The 18,787-nt window shown below is 46.9% G+C and overlaps 1 long non-coding RNA gene across 1 annotated transcript in view; it reads left to right on the top strand.

The window, feature by feature from the left end:
- LOC128417080 (uncharacterized) overlaps positions 1 to 18,787 on the top strand; it is a 149,118-nt gene that overhangs the window by 36,528 nt on the left and 93,803 nt on the right. The window contains exon 2 of the long non-coding RNA XR_008331375.1: positions 2,190 to 2,566. This is a non-coding gene — a long non-coding RNA (uncharacterized LOC128417080). The remainder of the gene's footprint in view (positions 1 to 2,189; positions 2,567 to 18,787) is intronic.

The raw sequence follows: 18,787 nt of genomic DNA, 5'->3' as shown, positions 1-18,787 counted from the left end.
TGCCGATCAGAAGGTCAGCGGTTCGAATCCCCGCAGCGGGGTGAGCTCCCGTTGCTTGGTCCCTGCTCCTGCCAACCTAGCAGTTCGAAAGCACGTCAAAGTGCAAGTAGACAAATAGGTACCGCTCTGGTGGGAAGGTAAATGGCGTTTCCGTGCGCTGTTCTGGTTCACCAGAAGCAGCTTAGGCATGCTGTACGCCGGCTCCCTTGGCCAATAAAGCGAGATGAGCGCCGCAACCCCAGAGTCAGCCACACTGGACCTAATGGTCAAATGGACAATTTGTTGTTGGCAAAGGACAGCTGGACATATAAAGGCCCCATTGCCTTCAGTAGCTTAGGGCCTCATCAAACCTAAATCTGGCCCTGGTGCCATTGCAGTGCAGGTGCCTAAGATTAAAAATTGCATTTTAAGCGTCTCTCGCAAGAGTGGGAGCTCCTCTTTTTTCCCCACGCAGCTGGCACATTCTGATGAATTGCCGAGGATGACGCGTGCGTTGAGCAAAAAACAAAATGCGGCGTTGCTTTGGGGAGTGACAACAGCGCTTGGGTACCGCGAAATAAATCACTTTCCCTTCCCTCCCTTGACTTGCTTGTACAAACACAGCCGCCTTAACCGCACACACAAACACACGCAGTGCTTGGACGGCCTCCAGCGATAAACCATATTCACTGTGGAATGCTTCATGTTTGCCACATCCACCTCACACATCCTCCCCAATTAGGAAACGGCTTGTGCATTGGTTTCAGCCCATGCAGTCTGAACAGCCTGCATCCATAACGGGTATCTTTTGATTACGGTTTCCAGGTTGAATAATAATAATTTTAAAGGATATAAAAAAAGAGCCCTGGCAGAATCATAGAATCATAGAATCATAGAATCATAGAGTTGGAAGAGACCACAAGGGCCATCGAGTCCAACCCCCTGCCAAGCAGGAAACACCATCAGAGCACTCCTGACATATGGTTGTCAAGCCTCTGCTTAAAGACCTCCAAAGAAGGAGACTCCACCACACTCCTTGGCAGCAAATTCCACTGTTGAACAGCTCTTACTGTCAGGAAGTTCTTCCTAATGTTTAGGTGGAATCTTCTTTCTTGTAGTTTGAATCCATTGCTCCGTGTCCACTTCTCTGGAGCAGCAGAAAACAACCTTTCTCCCTCCTCTATATGACATCCTTTTATATATTTGAACATGGCTATCATATCACCCCTTAACCTCCTTTTCTCCAGGCTAAAGAATAGGGCAAGGCATTTGGAGATCTTCTGTCTTTGAACCTGGAAGTTCTGTTTGGTGGCATTGATAGAACCCATTGCCTGTGGATTGGTCTGATCCTTAAGCCAACAGACTGTGCAGGCTGGCGGGTCCCCTCCACATCAAGTGGCTGTGAGTTCCACAAGTTTATTTTGGAGTTTCGTGAAGAGGTTCTTCCTGTTGCTTGTTTTTGTGGTCTTTTTGGAGGTCTTAAATTGTGGCAGCACCTGTAAGTCGGACAGCATTGCCCTGTTTTACAGGGCTAAGGCTCAGGAGGAGCTCAGTTCAAAGTCACCTTGTGTGGGGTGGAGACAAGATTGGATCCTTTCTCTGAGACATGTCAGCAAAGCCCTCCAGTTGGGACCGGGATTCCCAAACCTTAGGGGTGTCTCCTCTGCTTGGACGCCTCTGTGAGTTGGGCCATTGCTTCCCCTGGAGTGCTGGTGCTCTAAACACCAGCAAAGAGACCCCATTTAAACTTTGCATTTGCCCGGCTTTCCGGTTTAAATCTGACCCACGTTTATTGGTGGTGGTGGGGAGACCTGTATGCTTCCTTTGAATCGAATGAAAGAAGGCTAACAGTGTTTGCTAAATTTCTCACTCGCAGCCTTTAATTCTTCTTCCTCTCTTTGTCTCTCTCCCCACCTAATTTTTGATGGCTGTCTCAGACAAGGGAGGCCCTTTGTCCTCGAATTGACCTTGCCCTCCATCCTACAAACCAAGATGCTGAAAACTTGGTGACTGCTTACTGAGAGATCAGGCTTCCTTTCTCTCTCTTTCCCCCACACCTTTCTGACAGCCATTTGCAAGGAAAAGGGAAAGTTTAGATTTATCATGCAAGTGGAACAATTTCCAGTCTACTCTCCCACCCCCGACTCCCTGTCACATGCCCTGTCTGCTCCATGTAACAGTTTCTCCTTGTTTTGTTCCCTCTTCCCAAGGTCTCCGTCTTGATTTCTGGAGCGATCCAATAGACGCAGCAGCCCCTCCAACATCTTGTTCCTTTCGTTCAAGGACGCCCAAGGCCGTGGGACTTTCTTGAGCTGCCCAAAGACTCCGGAGAATGCCAGCTGCGGATGAAATATGTGCGTGGGGAGGGACGAAAGATTTTGGTTGTTCCTCCTCCCCTCATTCTGGATGTTCATACCGAGATAACATTGCCGAAGATGGATTATTTCCCCTGCTATCAATGGAATATGCATTTTTTTGTGGTTATTTTTTTTTATGTGTGAGGATGCTGGGGGAAAAGCACCGCCAGTAGTCTGAACATGAGACTCCCTGCCCTACTGTTTCCCATTGGGACAAGTGTGCTACCCAGGTACGTCTGTGATTACCTGATACACAGATCAGTTTTAAGTTTCTCAAAGTTTGCAGTGAATTCATTCTCTTTCTTTCTATGTACCCCCCCAACATGGACATATCACTCCTGATCTTTTAAGCACAGTGAAAGGAGTTGAACATGAGAAAACATGCTTTCTCCTGCCGCCGCCACGCTAATTATAACTAAACCATGGCTAGCCTTAGCGTTGCGTCAGGATCCTGGTTCAGTCTGTTTCTCTCCAAACAAACCGAGAGTGTTTGTAAATGTTTGTTCTCGGATTGCTGCGTGTGGGTGGTTTGGGAAGAAACAAACCATGAACATGGATTTGGGTGTGCCGCTATGGCAAACCATAGTTTAGCTCCTGGCAGTGTGGCAGGAGCGAGGGAGAAGCAAAACACCTGCGATTTTAGCCCTGCACCCTCACTTTTAAGCTAAATTTAACTAAAATGAAGTGTGAACCAAGCTGATGTGGTGTCATGTGCAGAAATTTTCCTTCTAATACAGTGGAACCTCGGTTCTCGAACTTAATCCGTTCTGGAGCTCCGTTCGACTCCTGAAACCATTCGAAAACCAAGGCGCGGCTTCCGATTGGCTGCAGGAGCTGTGTTGGACGTTCGGCTTCCGGAAAACGTTTGAAAACTGGAACGCTTAGGTTTCTGGCATTCGGGAGCTAATTTGTTCAGCAACTAAGCCGTTCGAGAACCAAGGTTCCACTGTACTGCAAAACATGCTGTTCACGATGCCTGGCTGCCATATTCTCTTAGGATACTGTGATCACACTTCCAGGGACCATATGCTTTCTGGTTTGTGTGTGCTTGGAGATTGAGAGTTTGTTTCCCAGAGATTTGGTTTTCTTGTTGCTGTTCTCTGTGATGAAGACGCCTTGCTGCGGATGGCAGAGGCTGAATTGCACTCTGAGCACTCTTCGTCTTTGTTGGTTTCAAAGATGCATGATTGATGCTTTTTTTAGGATTACGGGAGTGCTATAGGAAGCTTATGGGACGCAGGTGGCGCTGTGGGTAAAAGCCTCAGCGCCTAGGACTTGCTGATCGCATGGTCGGCGGTTCGAATCCCCGTGGCGGGGTGCGCTCCCGTCATTCGGTCCCAGCGCCTGCCAACCTAGCAGTTCAAAAGCACCCCCGGATGCAAGTAGATAAATAGGTACCGCTTTATAGTGGGAAGGTAAACGGCGTTCCGTGTGCTGCGCTGGCTCGCCAGATGCAGCTTGTCACGCTGGCCACGTGACCTGGAACTGTCTGCGGACAGCACTGGCCCCCGGCCTCTTGAGTGAGATGGGCGCACAACCCTAGAGTCTGTCAAGACTGGCCCGTACGGGCAGGGGTACCTTTACCTTTTTTTATAGGAAGCTTGGTGCATGCTGAGGTCAGTATATCGCACCATTGCACGGGGAGGAGGGAATGTTGGCAGGAGACAGAAATGTTGTGGTGATTAATAGCAATAGCTTGCTTGGAGCGGAGGTGGAGTTCTGCCAGTATCCAGCACAGGCAAGCACGAAAATTGCAAGTTTCGTGGAAGCCCCCAGATTCTCCTTAGGGTTGCTATCTGATGCAGACTTCCTGGGGAGTCCGTTGACCTTTGTGAGACTCAGATCTGACTAAGCAAGCTTAGGTTGGTGGTGGTTAGCAGCAAATGGATGGAACCGGCCTCTTTGAAAGCATGTGCTAATACAGTGGTACCTCTAGTTACGAACTTAATTCGTTCCGGAGGTCCGTTCTTAACCTGAAACAGTTCTTAACTAGAGGCGTGTTTTCGCTAATTCGCATGCAATTTCCATTCTCATCCTGGGGCAAAGTTCTCAACTCGAGGTAACTCTTCCGGGTTAGCGGAGTTTGTAACCTGAAGTGTTTGTAACCTGAGGTGTTTGTAACTCGAGGTACCACTATATACAAACTCTGGGTTGTATCCTGTGCTCCACAAGTGAACTTCTGAAGGCAAAGCAGTATTTCCATTTCCATACCTCCCTCTGAACTCCCCCCAAATCTGTCCTGCAGGCTCCCCTAATATTTTGGAGCTAATTTTGTGAGAGTGGGGAATGGAGAAAAATGAGAAGACGGGTTTTCACCACCCACCTGAACTGTGTGAATGTTAAGGAAGGTAAGAGAGGGTATATTGTTTTGACATTATCTTTCCCCCGCTCACACTAGTGAGTAAACATCAGAGTGCATTCCCTTTGCAGCTTATTGGAAGCAAGTTGATGAATCATTAGAATCCTTTAATTAAGCAATCTAGTCTGGATTGTTCCTGGGAAGTTTCTCCTTTACAATCGTACCTCGCTTTGTGGCCAGGATCCATCCGAAAAAGACGCAAGGCAAAGCGCCATGTCTGCGCATTCACATGCGCGGAGTGGTTTGTGCTTCTGCGCATGCACAAAGTGCGATTGGCAAACCTGGAAGTAACCCGCTCCGGTACTTCTGAGTTTGCCGTGGACGTTCACCGGAATGTACACTAGACAAGGCAGACGTTCGTGGAGGTATTACTGTATTTCCCTCTTAAAATAACAACAACACAACATAGCCGTCTTCAAAAGTAAGAATAAAGTTTTACTCATATTCGGTTCGCAGCAGTAATCTGAAGGCAGGCTTTCTTTTGTGTTTACAGCGAAAAGAAATCCTGAGATGTCGCTCTGACTTTCTGCTTGGTGGCTCCATCCCATGTGAAGGTTGAGCCATGCGCTGGCTAAGAGCCAGGAGAGTGAGAGTCCAAGAGAGAGATGGTTGCATGGCCAGCCCTTTTATCTGGTCAGCTAGGGTCACATCTATCTAACTGGTCACACACAGGGGGAGAAAGCTCCATAGCAGGTATGGCAGGAAGTCTTCCCTGTCTGGGGCCATGTTCCCCTGGATGTCCATTCTAGGAAACAGGAAAATGTTGTACTTGACTGCTCTAGTGATAACACGTCCCACATAGCCCTTCTCAGGCAATACAACATAACATTTATATGCATAGATTTTATTCAACCACACAGAGTCCCAGCTTGACATGAAGAAAACGCTTCTTTGGGTAGGGGCTTTGTGAGGATGCCCGCTGTCACCTCCTTCGTAAAAATCACAGCTGCCAAAGTTGCAAAGCAAAGAAAAAGAAAAGAAAGGCAAAATAGAGATGAAGAGAGAGAGAGAAATAAAGAAGGCAAAAGGAGAGAAACGTTAGCAATAGAAGCATTTAAAATAAAAAACGACACTGTGATTTGCTGTCTGAAAGCTTAAGGGTAGCATTTGATTCTTCTCTTTCGCATCTACATCTTTCTGTGGGCAAATCCATCCATTCCTTCCTTGTGAGGTTCTTTTTCAGTGCTGTAGGGAGATGTGGATAATGCGCTCAGCATGAAACGTTGGGGTTTTTTTTTGTGTGTGTGTGCTTTCTTTCCCCACCGAAAAATCAGGAAAATGTTGGTTTAAAAGCTTTGGGAGAGGCATCTACCCCCCTCCCTCCACTGGTCATTTGGAGCGATCTCTGTCGCCGGACTGACTGTTATTACACGGCTGGCAAGGAAATTCCATTTTGCTTAGGATGCTACTGTACATCCGCTGGAATTTCTTTTTTTTATCGCTGTAACTTTATCACTTCCTCTGTTTTGGAATTTTAGCTCTCATTGTTCAGCCCCGGGACCGCAGCCTGTGGAATTTGCTCTCTGGGTGAGCAAGCCCTCAGATTTTTCACTGTTGATGCAGCTCTGCCTTTGCCGACTCATGGTGAGCTGTTTGCAGCTGTTTTTAAAGGGCACCAGGAATAATCGGGAACTGCTTTGCGCTGAGTCAGACCGGTGGCCCTTCTAACCCAACATTGCTTACACGGACTGGCAGCAGCTCTCCTCCGTTTTAGGCAGGGGGGCAGCTGTAGCTGGAGAAGCTGGGAATTGAACTCTCAAAGCAGATTCTCTGTGATTTTACGGCTGCAGCCCTGTGTACGACTACCTGAGAGTAATCTCTGTGGAATTCAGTGGGAGAAATGTTTCTGAGTAAATATGCACAGGGGTGATCATTCTCTTAGTGTGCTTTATTGATCTCCTGCCTGACCCTGGGCATCACTTCCAACTAGGTAAAGGTAAAGGGACACCTGACCGTTAGGTCCAGTCGCAGACGACTCTGGGGTTGCGGCGCTCATCTCGCTTTACTGGCCGAGGGAGCCGGACTACAGCTTCTGGGTCATGTGGCCAGCATGACTAAGCCGCTTCTGGAGAACCAGAGCAGCGCACGGAAATGCCGTTTACCTTCGCGCTGGAGTGGTACCTATTTATCTACTTGCACTGGCGTGCTTTCGAATTGCTAGGTGGGCAGGAGCAGGGACCGAGGAACAGGAGCTCAACCCGTCGCAGGGATTTGAACCGCCGAGCTTCTGATTGGCAAGTCCTAGGCTCTGTAGTTTAACCCACAGCGCCACCCGTGTCCCTTCACTTCCAACTACTTTTGGCTAACTGGTGAGGGAGGGAGGGGGGAGGGAAAGAGCTACACATAAGCAGGATTTCTGGGTGCAATTGTAGAAGTGCTATGCAAGAGCTATGCGGAAGAGCTTCTTACCTAGCTCAGTTGGTAGAACATGAGATTCTTAATCTCAAGAGTCGTGGGTTCGAGCCCCATGTTGGCCAAAAGATTCCTGCATTGCAGAAGGTTAGACTAGATGTCCCTTGTGGTCTCTTTCGACTATAATTCTATGCACAGACCAGGGCCGGATTTAGGTTTGATGAAGGTAATGGGGCCTTTTATATGTCCAGCTGTCCTTTGTCAACAACAAATTGTCGCTATTTTGTGTTGAAAATATGCTGTATGGTAATTTGTGGCCCTAATACATTCATACCTCGGGTTACAGACGCTTCAGTTTGCGTGTTTTCAGGTTGTGCACTGTGCTGATCCTTGAAGTACCGGAACAGGTTACTTCTGGGTTTCGGTGCTCACGCATGCACAGAATTGCTAAATTGCGCTTTGCGCATGCGTAGAAGTGATGAATTGCAACCTGCGTGTGCGCAGACGTGGCGCTGCAGGTTGCGAACGTGCCTCCTGCACGGATCACATTTGCAACCTGAGCGTCCACTGTAGGTACCTAAAGCCATTTGCCCCTGTTTTCATGCAACCAGTCCCTGCAGAATGTAGGCACCCTATATATAGAAATGAGCAAACCAGTGATATTTTAGGGAGCAGGCTGGCAGGCGGGGCCCATTACTTACATCCCAGGAGCCTACACAACACAAAACACTGTTTCTGTGTGTAGGTTTTATTTTATTTGTTTTTTATCTTATATTTTGGAAATGTACATCCAGTTGTTGTCCCCCCCCCTTTTTTTGAGCCCCCAAGAGAGTGGGGCCCTAAGCTACAGCTTGCTCCGCTAATACATAAATCTGGCACAGACATACCCATGCTAGCATGCAAATTTCACCCAAACACACACACACACAAAGCCGAACAGTACTGCTAGGAAGAGATTAAAGAGAATGCTAAACCACATCGGATGCTGGCAATCATGACAGCAGCTTTCATCAGTGAAACCATGATTGCCCACGACACACAGAGCCTCTGATCTGCAGTAGAGCAAAAGCCACTTATTGCAGGAATGCTCTTTCTGTTCCTCCCCAATCCCACAAAACACACACACACAAAAACACACACCCTAATCTGACTCGCACAGACATAGTAGAAGCCAGCTCTTTCAAAACGTTTGATTTCTCCGGCTCTCTAGGGATAAGTGGGTGGATTTTTAAAAAGCAAGGGGGGGAAAAAAAAAGAACTGTTTTTGGGAAACAAGAGTATCTTTGGCCTATATACACAAAAACCCAAAGACATAATTGAGCACAGTGATGCTCTACCCAAAGTCTGCTGAGTAATAGAATGCAGCAGGATGAAAGCTGCCCTGGCCAGAGCCCCAGGAGCAGACAGCTGGGCTTTGAAAACCAGCCACCGTCTGGAACGGAGGGCTGCCAAAAGACAGCCTTAACCAGAAGTGTGTGACTGTGCTGCAGCCCGGTGACCAATTAAACTCCAGGAAATCGCTGCTGACCTCTTCCCAACACTTAACCCACCAGTACAGTATTAACTCTGTCCCAGTCAGCATTCCTCTCGATGTACGGAATCCACGTTCACACAGTTACTTGAACAGAGAGATTTCTTGGCTAGAAAACATCCCTGCCACTCATCCCGCTGCTTCCGTGGCAGATCCCGGACCAGCTGTGCCTGGGAACACAAGTCATCTCGGAACGGATGTGGCTCCCATGGCACTGTCAAGGTAATGGGCTCACACCTGTGCTCAGGAAACCTGGCAATCTCACACACAATTGACCTCCAGACTCTGTCTGGACATCCACTGTGGTTCTTCTGCCCTAGTGAAGCTAGGTATTTTCAAATACTCATCAAATTTGCAGGTGTTAGGGGTAGCTCACGCTGCAGAAGACAAAATCAGAATTCAAAATGAACTTCTCAAATAATAATAATAATATTTTTTTATTTATACCCCACCCATCTGGCTGGGCTTCCCCAGCTACTCTGGGCGGCTTCCAACAAGATATTAAAATACTGCAATATATCAAACATTAAAAGCTTCCCTTAACAGGGCTGCCTTCAGATGTCTTCTAAAAGTCTGGTAGTTGTTCTCATTGACATCTGGTGGGAGGGCATTCCACAGGGCGGGTGCCACTACCGAGAAGGCCCTCTGCCTGGTTCCCTGTAACTTGGCTTCTCACAGTGAGGGAACCACCAGAAGGCCCTCAGAGCTGGACCTCAGTGTCTGGGTAGAACGATGGGGGTGGAGATGCTCCTTCAGGTATACTGGACTGAGGCGGTTGAGGGCTTTAAAGGTCAGCACCAACACTTTGAATTGTGCTCGGAAATGTACTGGGAGCCAATGTAGGTCTTTCAAGACCGGTGTTATGTGGTCTTGGCGGCCGCTCCCAGTCACCAGTCTAGCTGCCGCATTCTGAATTCGTTTCCGGGTCACCTTCAAAGGTAGCCCCACGTAAATTGAAGAACTGAGCCCCAGCTAGCAGAATTAATTTCAATAGGGACAAATGTCAGGTTCTGCACGTAGGCAGGAAGAACCAGACGCACAAATATTGGATGGGGGACACTTGGCTTACTAGCAGTACACGTGAAAAGGATCTAGGGGTCTTGGGGGACCACAAGCTGAATGTGAGTCAGCAGTGTGATTCAGCAGCAAAAAAAGCTACTGCTATTCTAGGTTGCATCAACAGAAGTATAGTGTGCAGATCAAGGAAAGTAATAGTACCACACTGTTCAGCCTTAGTCAGACCACACTTGGAATACTGTTTCTAATTCTGGGAATGTCCAATTCCAAGCTGGAATGTGTGCACAGGAGGGCAACCAAGTTAATCAGAGGTGTGCAAACCAAGCCTGATGAGGAACAGTTGAAGGAGCTGGGCATGTTTAGCCTGGAAAAGAGGAGACTGAGAGGAGATAAGATTTTGTTGTTGTTTAGTCGTTTAGTCGTGTCCGACTCTTCGTGACCCCATGGACCAGAGCACGCCAGGCACCTCTGTCCTCCACTACCTCCCGCAGTTTGGTCAAACTCATGCTGGTAACCTCGAAAACACTATCCAACCATCTCGTCCTCTGTCGTCCCCTTCTCCTTGTGCCCTCCATCTTTCCCAGCATCAGTGTCTTCTCCAGGGAGTCTTCTCTTCTCATGAGGTGGCCAAAGTACTGGAGCCTCAGCTTCACGATAAGATAGCCATCTTCAAATTTCTCAAGAGCTGTCACATGGAAGAGGGGGAAAGCTGATTTTCTCCTGGAGTGTAGGACTCAAACCAGTGGCTTTAAATAACAAGAAAGGAGATTCCAACTAAAACGTCAGGAGGAATTTTCTGACAGTAAGAGCTGTTTGACAGTGGAACAGACTCACATGAGAGGTGGTGGACTTCCTTGGGGGTTTATAAGCAGAGGTTGGATGGCCATCTGTCATGGATGCTTTCGCTGAGAAGCCTGCATTGCACAGGGTTGGACCAGTTGACCCTCGAGGTCCCTTCCAACTCTGCGATTCTGTGCAGCGGCTGTGGTCTGTGACCTCTGTAGGGTGCTATCCCCAGGGAGGCTTGCCTGACACCTTCCTTATAGACCTAGCTCAAGGTTGTCACCTGAACAAGCCAGATGTGTAACTGCGAATCAATCACAGTCAGTGCATCACTTGAGAAACAAGTCTTCAGAGAGCTGTCTTGTGCCCCAAAATAGCTAATAATAATAATAATAATAATAATAATAATAATAATAATAATTTATACCCCACGAAACTGGCTGGGTTTCCCCAGCCACTCTGGGCAGCTTTCAACAGAATATTAAAATACAATAACATATTAAACATTAAAAGCTTCCCTAAACATTACGTTTTGGTGATTGCAACCCTTTGGTGCCTAGCTTCTATATCTGAGTTTCTAACACTGGGCTCCGTGTGCCTTGGGTTGAAAAAGTTTTCCCAGCCCGTCGTATCTTTTCCCAAAAGCGGGAAGGGCAGTGAGGAGAGCCTCTGTCCCAGCTATACTTGGGGAAACACAGGACAAAACATCTGCAAATAGATTTGCCTAGCAGGAAGGCATCACGGAGAAGGAACACAATGCAAGTTGCAGAAGGAGTGACCCGGCTGGAAGAATTTTGGCAACTGCAGGGGCCTGTCATCTCCCGCGTCTCCTCTGCTGAGTGCCATAATCGCTTGTCATTTCACGACTCTTCCCTGTTGAGCTTTGCAGGCTAACATAGAGGAAATTAAACAGGCAGAGCCACCCTTCTGTAAATGTTTGGTACCCACTGTTTTAAGAAGCAAAGTGAAATTTCACGACTGATTGGTTTGTCTTGTGGCTTGGCTCGGAATCACAGGCTAGCTGTGACAGGTTTGGGACTTATTCTGTTTTACTGATGTTTCCTTGCCGGATGATTTCTGGGGTTTTTTGGTGATCTTTCACATGGTGTAAGAGCCACTTCTGGAAACCTCGTGGAATATTAGTGCTTAGAATCATAGGATCTAGTCCAGCCCCCTGTAATGCAGGAATCTCAGCTAAAACATCCATGACAGGTGGCCATCCAACCCCTGCTTAAAATCCACCAAGGAAGGAGAGTCCATTACCTCCCAAGAGAGACCGTTCCACTGTCAAACAGCTGTTACTGTCAGAAAGTTCTTTTTCATGTTTTGTCGGAATCGCCTTTCTTGTAACTTGAAGTGCTTGGTTCAAGTCCTACCTTCCAGAGCAGGAGAAAACAAGCTTGCTCCATCTTCTGTGGGATAGCCCTTGAGATATTTGAAGATGGCTATCATGTCTCCCTTAAAGCCATGGTTTTCCCAGTAGTGATGTATGGAAGTGAGACCTGGACCATAAAGAAGGCTGATTGCCGAAGAATTGATGCTTTTGAATTATGGAGCTGGAGGCGACTCTTGAGAGTCCCGTGGACTGCAAGAAGATCAAACCTATCAATTCTGAAGGAAATCAGCCCTGAGTGCTCACTGGAAGCTGAGGCTCCAATACTTTGGCCACCTCATGAGAAGAGAAGACTCCCTGGAAAAGACCCTGATGCTGGGAAAGATGGAGGGCACAAGGAGAAGGGGACGACAGAGGACGAGATGGTTGGATAGTGTTTTCGAAGCTACCAGCATGAGTTTGACCAAACTGCGGGAGGCAGTGGAAGATAGGAGGGCCTGGCGTGCTCTGGTCCATGGGTTCACAAATAGTCGGACACGACTAAATGACTAAACAACAACAAACAAATCATGTCTCCCCTTGGTCTTCTCTTTTCCAGGCTAAACATACCCAGCTCCTTCAACTATTCCTCATTAGGCTTGGTTTCCAGACCCTTGGTTACCTTGGCCGCCCTCCTCTTTGCACGTTCCAGCTTGTTGATGCATTCCTTAAATTGCTTAAATGCATTCCTTAAATCATTACTTGGGAAATTGTAGGGAGTTTTAAGTTGTAATTTCATGTGGTGAAATTTCGGGTGGTATCATGGTTGGACAGTGTTCTCGAAGCTACCAGCCTGAGTTTGACCAAACTGCGGGAGGCAGTGGAAGACAGGAGTGCCTGGCGTGCTCTGGTCCAGGGGGTCACGAAGAGTCGGACATGACTAAACGACTAAACAACAACAACAAATCCTGGCATATGGTTCTTGATGTTTCTAAGCTCTTCGCTTGCTTATGAAGCACAGATAAAATGAACATGCTTAGTTGGATCGCTATGCTACAAACTGATCTTTGTTTTCCAGGAAAAAAGCAACCAACTCAGAATTTTCTGGGAAACTCAGATTTGAGAAGGGACTTTAGAGATGATGAACATAAATTGACAACAGCAGTTTTCTAAATCACGTTGATGGGTTGTATAGAATTCTTTGTTGTCAATAATATGAGGCAATATTTTTGCCAGATAATCAAAGCTAATTGAATTGGGCCAGCTCACAGGCCATTAGTAAGTGATGTCCCAGTTTCAGTCTTGCTTGAAGAGCAGAGCAGTAGTTTTACACCCAGTGCTTACTCAGATAAGACAACACTAGCGATAAGTCTTCTAGATCTGGGAATCTTAGTGACATTTGTTTAGGTGCTCTGTGTTAACCAGAAGTCACTGTGTGACTCATTGGCCAAATGTTGGCTATTGTTTCAGGATAAACAGGATTCAAATCTCTGCTCATTTGTGTCTGAGACTGAGACCTTTCCCTACCCCGTAGGGTTATTGTGAGTCTACAGTATGCCTCTGAGCTTCTGGATAAGAAGATTGAATAGAATTGTTGCAAGGGACCACATCTAGTCCCATCCCCTGCAATGCAGGAATCTTTTGCCCAAGTGGGACTTGAACCCACAACCTTGAGATTAAGAATCTCATGCGCTACCAACTCAGCTATGCAAATATAACCAATCATAGCAGCCTTCACCTCAAGGGATAAGTGCAACAGTCCAAAAAGAAAAAAAATGGGAAATGATCTGTAATGAATTGAAAAAATTGTTTAAAAGTACTCCCCCCAACCCCCCCCCAAGTCTTTTCTGTTGGGGATAATTCAGACTGAAATTCCCAGGTGTCAAGAAAGGTTATTTATGTATGCTACTACTGCAGCCTAAGGGACGCGGGTGGCGCTGTGGGTAAAAGCCTCAGCGCCTAGGGTTTGCCGATCGAAAGGTCGGCGGTTCGAATCCCCGCGGCGGGGTGCGCTCCTGCTGCTCGGTCCCAGCGCCTGCCAACCTAGCAGTTCAAAAGCACCCCCGGGTGCAAGTAGATAAATAGGGACCGCTTACTGGCGGGAAGGTAAACGGCGTTTCTGTGTGCTGCGCTAGCTCGCCAGATGCAGCTTTGTCACGCTGGCCACGTGACCCGGAAGTGTCTCCGGACAGCGCTGGCCCCCGGCCTATAGAGTGAGATGGGCGTAGAACCCCAGAGTCTGTCAAGACTGGCCCGTACGGGCAGGGGTACCTTTACCTTTACTCTTACTACTGCAGCCTATGTTTTCTTAGCCTCAAAATGGGAATTGAGCAAGGTCCCAACCAAAGAAGAATGGCAACTTAAGTTGACAGAATTTTCACAACTTGAAGACTTAACATCTAGAATAAGAGAACAAGAAGAACATACGTTGAGAGAAGATTGGAAAACGTTTATTGAACATATGGGAAATAATTGTACAGCTGAAAACGCTGGCAGCATTAAGATAAATTCAACAGTGTAAGCAAGTTTTGATGGATGGAATAATGGAATACTGAATGGCATAGTTTTTGTAAAATATGCAGGGATTTGTGATATGTAAAATGAACTATGGAAAGAGAGGAAGGGAAGACATTAATATCCTAAGGGTGTAAAAATGAGTACTTTAAATTGTAAAACGGAAAATTTGATAAAAATTATATATGGAAAAGAAAATCAAACGAGTAGGATGAAAATTGAGAAAAAGACAAGCCACTGCTTGAAATACTCTCGCAGCAGCAAAGAAGGGGACTTGCTCTTCATTTTGGAGACAGTCTGGTGGGACATTTCCCCCATGCAAGCTGCATTGAATTGAATGGGACCTTGTTCTTGTGCCAGGGCTGGGGAACCTGTGGTCTTTTCAGATACCCATTGGACATGTCTAGCAGAGGCTGGCGGGAGAGGTAGTCCGACAAATATCTGGAGAACCACTGGTTTTCCCATTCCTGCTTCAGGAGTTATTTTTTGAACCCTACCCCACACCTGTAATAAAAGCTAGAAATGTAACCTTTCCCCTTTCTCTCTTCCATTTTAAGAGAAAGAAGAAGAAGAAGAAAAGGTTTTTGCCGTTTTAGATAATATCTCCCGGTCCAGCACAATTGCCTGGTTCCCTGGGTTAGAATTCTCGTCTTCAGAGTCTTAATGGCATCTTTATCGCCAGGAACTTTGATAATCTGACGTGTTGTGCAATGATGGTAAATAAGTTCTTCCTTGAACCCCCAGGCTCTTTGCAGTTTCCCCTGAAGGTCGTGACACTCACCACTCGCCTTGTCAAATATTCAAGCTATGAAAGGATTGATTGTAATTTTTTTTTTAAGGCTTTGCTGAGAGCTTGCAATTTTAGAAAAGGTCATTCTGACCATCTCGCCTCCTGTTTCCCCGCATTTACATGTGCTAAAGAATGCGAGACTTGTTTGCGTGCGTAAAAAACCCAGGTGTTAAGAGCTGGGGAGAGAGAGAGGGTGGGAGGGAAATAAAAATTACGTAGTTCAGAATTCCTTGCATGCTTGCCTCTGCAAAAAAATGTTTCTGATCGGAGATTTGCAGAGTTTTATCTTCTCCTCCTCGTTGCCCTGTAGCTGAAGACCGCAGAGCATTTTTGCTAATGGAAGGAGGACTGGTGTTAAATATGACTTCTGGGTACAATTATGCAAATTCAAGGGATGCGGGTTGCGCTGTGGTCTAAACCAGTGAGCCTCTTGGGCTTGCCAGTCGGAAGGTCGGCAGTTCGAATCCCCGCAACAGGGTGAGGTCCCATTGCTTTGTCCCAGCTCCTGCCAACCTAGCAGTTCGAAAGCACACCAGTACAGGTAGATAAATAGGTACTGCTCCGGCGGGAAGGTAAATGGCATTTCTGTGCGCTCTGGTTTCCGTCATGGTGTTCTGTTTGGCTCCCCTAAAACAAGCTCAACATTTTGGCCCTTCACCCCCCAAAATGGGCCTTCCCTCCCTCCTGACTCTGTGAGTACTCCTTTAACTCTGTGAGTAGATCGCAGTCTCTTGGGAGTTGGCCACCCCTGGTCTAGAGGTTGAGTTGAACCTTAAAGGCAAGTGCATCTGTGTGGCTTAGTGCTGCACTTTGATCAATACAGGGCAGCGCTGTGTTAGCTTCCTCGACTGGCCCTTGTTCTCCTTTGGTCTGTCCAGGATTTGCGCTGAACTTCTTTGGTGGGGAAAAGCTCGCCTTTATTCCTGCATCACAGCGGGTTGAGCTAGATGACCCTTGCGGTCCCTTCCAACTCTACAATTTTCTGGTTCTGGAGTGGAGTCTGCTGCGAGCTACAAAATTCTGCATTAACTGCAGGAAGCTGATTATTTTAACCAAGCGGTTTCTATGTTGAAAGCCTTGGAGAACTTTCTCTTGGAAATAATAATAAAAAATCCCCATTAGCAATCCTTTATTCTTATGCTGCTTTCTAACAATTAAGGAATCTGAAGCATTTTCACAAACACTCTATGAAACAATGAGGGTTTTTGGAAATCAACAGTGCTAAGGAGGATCTGGTATTTCCTTTTCTTTTTTTGGAAGGCAGAGTTGTGGTTTTGTCCTTTTTGAGCAGAAGGCACTCTCTTGCTTTCTGCTCAGTGACTGTAAATGGCATTTAGGGTCGCGTGTGGTTTGTGCAGAATGGAAATGGGCTGGAATGTTGACTTGTGTGCGCTCACAATGTAATTTTGCAGCTGCCCAGTCTCTGGGTTGCAGGGCACCCTAGCCAGTTGTTAGAAAAAGCAACACAGAGCCTTATCCCAGCTGGTGAGCAACTCTTTTCACTGACTCAGCCCAGGCCGCTCCCTGAGTCATCGCCACCACTTCCTATATTATCTCAATAATCTCATGCCAATAAAGGAGATGGATTGATTGATCATCTCAACAAATGGTGATTAAGAATGCATTTTGTTCCTCACAATTTGTTCCGCTTGGGACAGGGGACTCTTGCATTTGTCATGCTAATTCCTCTCCATAAAAATCAAGAATTCAGCTATCGAAGCCTCGCCCGATGGTCACTTAAGTCTCTGCATCCACACTATGAATTGTAAACTGGTTTTACTCGTCCTTGCTTCTGTTCAGTGACTGGAAGGTGGTGGAGTAGATCTCCTCCAGAGATTTCTTTTTTTTATTTTTTTATAAAGATATTTATTAGGGTTTTACAAAAAGAAAAAAGAAAAAATACAAGTAAAAACAATTCCATCTTTCCATCACATTCTTTCATTTGCTTAATTCCCGGACCTCCTCAAACCTCCCTTTTTGTATTCCAATTTAATTTGTTAGTTCAGCAAATCCTTCCCCTCTTTACTTATCCTAATCTTTAATCTTAAAATAATGTAACATTAGATTTTTGTCTATTAATAGTCCAATTTTTTCATACTCCTTATAGCATTGTAGCTAAAAACCACATAACTTTTCATCCAACATCATTCTAACATTCATTAATGATCTCCTCCAGAGATTTCTGTGCAGCCTTATCGAACCCTAGTTCCCGAAGACCCAGAAGCGATGGAGGTGGGGTCTCTGACAGGAGGTTTAGCTGAGGGCCGACTTAACAGTGTTAGAAACTCAGATATATAAGCGAATTGCCAAATGGCACCTTAATCCTAGGTTATGGTCACCACGACGGCACCAGTGAATCTTATTTTTGATTACTATTATTATCCATTTCATTTGTACAATGGCACCTCTGGTTGTGAACAGGATCCGTTCCGGAGGCCCATTTGCAACATGAAAAGAGTGCAACCTGCAGCGGCACGTCTGCGCATGTGCAGATTGCAATTTGGCGCTTCCGCATGCGCGAGCGGCGAAACCCGGAATTAACCCTTTCTGGTTCTTCCGGGTCGCCGCAGGACGTAACCTGAAAGAACGTAACCTGAAGCAAACGTAACATGAGGTATGACTGTATACTGCTTTATATTTTAAAGGAAAGGTCTCAAAGAGGTTTACGGCACATTAAAACATCAAATGAAGCAATCCAGAATAAGACAAATTTAAGCTTCAATGAAAATATTTCAGGTCCTTCTCTAAGGGATGTTTTGCTTTCCTCATATGTATCTAACTACTTAATTTATAGAGCTGCCCCATAGCATAAATACTCTAGGAAGCTAGGGTGGTGTAGTGCAGGGGTCCCCAAACTAAGGCCCGAGCGACTCATTTAGCCGGCCCGCAGTGACACCTGCTGCAACCGCCCGCCCTTACCGGCGCTGCGCTGCGCGGCTGCCCACTTCTGGGTAGGAGAAGCACTGGAAATAGCTTGTGTGCATGCGCAAGCTTTGTTTCCGGTGCACATCAGGGTTGGAGGAGGCCCGTGCACATGCACACAAACTATTTCCGGTGCTCCTCCGACCTGGAAGTGCGCCGGAAATACTGTGTGCGCACGCGTATGGGCATGCGCTCCCCCGCACTCCGGCCTGCTGTGCGATCGGCTCTGGAGACACCGGCCCGAGGCACATTATGTTTGCTAACCCCTGGTGTAGAATCATAGAATCATAGAGTTGGAAGAGACCACAAGGGCCATCGAGTCCAACCCCCTGCCAAGCAGGAAACACTATCAGAGCACTCCTGACATATGGTTGTCAAGCCTCTGCTTAAAGACCTAGTAGTGGTTAGAGTGGTTAGAGTGTTGGACTAGGACCTGGGAGATCGGGGTTCAGATCCCTACTTAGTCCTGAAGCTCATGGGGTGACCTTGGAGTCAAGCGCAGCTTCCTAATCTACCTCACAGGGTCATTGTAGGGGTTAACTGAGGAGAGGAGTGAATCATGTATGGTACTCCTTGTAGGAAAAGGTGGCTATGAATGCAGTAGATGAGCTCTTCTGCTTACCTACTTAAGAAAGCTGGAGGGGCCAGCCAGGTGGGGAGATGTCAGTCACGAAGCTGTCATCCAGACATCTCTACTAGCGCCAGCTATAAATTGGAATGCCACTGTTCCCAAGATTACCGTAACTGGGATTAAAAGTGGCTTTGGATTTTTGCCCCCCCCCATCTGCCTGTCCCTTGGCTCTTGGAGATTTTTCTGCCCCATGGTTGAAGCAGTGGTTTAAATGTTGTGCTTCTAGCAGTGGGCATGGTT

The sequence above is a fragment of the Podarcis raffonei genome, chromosome 7 (assembly GCF_027172205.1).
Source record: "Podarcis raffonei isolate rPodRaf1 chromosome 7, rPodRaf1.pri, whole genome shotgun sequence".
Taxonomy (NCBI): domain Eukaryota; kingdom Metazoa; phylum Chordata; class Lepidosauria; order Squamata; family Lacertidae; genus Podarcis; species Podarcis raffonei.
The sequence above is the reverse complement of the archived record's forward strand: the minus strand, read 5'-3'. Positions and strand labels throughout refer to the sequence as shown.